We start from the raw sequence: 2056 nt of genomic DNA on the forward strand, positions 1-2056 counted from the left end.
CTGAGAAATTCCATTTTCTGGTTCTATGTAAAGCAACACCTAAAACAGCAGAGAGGAGAAACAGTTATATTTTCAAAAATAGTTAAGCCAGACTTTCTTGGAGATACTTCATTTTTAATTTTCAGCCTAGCCCTAGGCATTAATACTGACCAGTTTAGCTTTACTGACTGTTAATAACTATCCCACAATGAACCTGCCTTCACACTTCAGACATTGTCGTGATCCTTTAACATACACATATTTTAAAATATATGCTTAAAGTAAAAAGCTCCAAATTCACAAGAGTGTGAAATATTAAAAAAAAATGCTTTAGATTGTACAGGCTAGAAATAAGATTCATATTTGGTAATAAAGGTAAAAGCCATACTTGCTCTAAATGTTTAAGAAAGACCTTGGAATCCCAGAAGGTCCTCAAGGGGCTCAATTATCCTTTTCCATTTGCAGAGAAGCAGTAGCCAGGGCTACTGCTGTGACTGGCTGGTCAATTCCATGGTGAGTTTCTTCTGTTCACATTTTGTGACCAAATGGTCTCAAGCATTCTTGTCAATAAGAAGTTCTAGCAAAAAATGCCATAGTTGGATTTGGCCATTGTTTCCTGTTCTGTTCCCAAGTGAGCTTCTATCTTCTCCTGAGATCCTTAGAGCTCTTTGTACTTTAGCTGCCTTTGCACTACTATTTATAACTTTAATGGTACTTGGTGTAGCAGACTGCACTGATGCTGGAATAATTTGCACAGGTTGATCAATTGTAACTATTTTATTCATGTGCTGTTCTTGGCTTGCCAATACATATTTTTGAAGAAGCTCGGATGGCTCCAAAGAATTTCTCACCAAGGGACCTGCTGAAAAAGATCTTCTTGGTTGAGACTACATAATATTCTTCCAGAAATGTTGAGTGTGGTGAGGTCTGTATTGGTCATGCTGAATTCTTTCATTATCCAAACCACCTAATGCAGGACTTGGTCTGTGGACCACTATATGGGATCATAAGGTATCTCAAAGCATTCCTGTTCTTTCCTATAACCTTCTAGTGCAGCAGCCCATCTTGTCACTTGTTCTGAGGTTTCATCTGAAATGGTTGTGATGTATTCCGTGCCACCAAGAGTTATGACTTGAGCTGCTTAACAAGATATGTTTCTGATTCAGAAGTGGTGGGCATCTGGATCGATAACTACTTCAGCAGCGTCCACAAGTTTAACAATTCCAATGATGTTTAGCTTTGGCTCAATTCCTTGGTAAGAAATTACGGTGGGAGCCAATTCATCAGAAAGCCTTAGACCTTTACTCACCTCAATCTTGAGGCAATTCCTCTGGGTTTTTTGTTGTTGTTTTGGTTATGTTTTGTTAAGAGACAGGGTCTCACTGTGTCACCCAGGCTGGATTCAAACTCCTGGGCTCAAATGATCCACTCACCTCAGCTTCCCGAGAAGCTGGGACTACAGGCATGTGCCACTGTGCCCATGTTCTGGTTTTTATTTTAAATTCCCTGCAGAAATTCTGAAGCCTTTATTGGAGGAACCTATTAGTTGTACCAGGAAAGATGGTGGGTGTGTGTGTGTGTGTGTGTCTGTGTGCACATCTTTACAATCAGTGGCTTGATTTACAGTGCTTAGCATTAATGTAATCCCTTCTCCTTGCTGCAGTGTTTGTCTAAGACAGCTCCTTTAGACCTGGAAGAGTCAAGCATGATGTTGGTGCTTCTGCTTTTCTCTATTTCTAATTGCCATGCATTCCAGGAGCTTATAAGTCATCATTTCTTTGACTAAATAAAAAAAGTTTTCCTGTTTATGACAAGGATCACAGACCCTTCTTTCCATATTCATGAGCAGGTGGGTTTTCCTTCACCATTCCCAGCCTGGTTACTACGGGGACGCCATTTTAGTTTTTTGGTTGAGCTCTGTTCTTTTCAGAGAAAAAGAATAGATTCCTGGCTCTATCTTTTTTACTTACCTCTTTCTTGGTGGGCTGGTAACGTTAGTGCCTCTGTTCTTTCATATATGACTGCAAGTGAATTAGGCTAACACTCGTATTTTAACCTAGACAACATTCGGGTTCTC

At 39.9% G+C, this 2056-nt stretch overlaps 1 pseudogene; it reads right to left on the reverse strand.

Annotated features, from left to right (window-relative positions):
* Positions 1–530: 530 nt before the first annotated feature.
* Positions 531–1309, reverse strand: LOC105826875 (annotated as a pseudogene).
* Positions 1310–2056: the final 747 nt, after the last annotated feature.

The sequence above is a fragment of the Propithecus coquereli genome, unplaced genomic scaffold (genome assembly GCF_000956105.1).
Source record: "Propithecus coquereli isolate 6110/MARCELLA unplaced genomic scaffold, Pcoq_1.0 Scaffold931, whole genome shotgun sequence".
In the NCBI taxonomy this organism is placed as follows: Eukaryota; Metazoa; Chordata; class Mammalia; order Primates; family Indriidae; genus Propithecus; species Propithecus coquereli.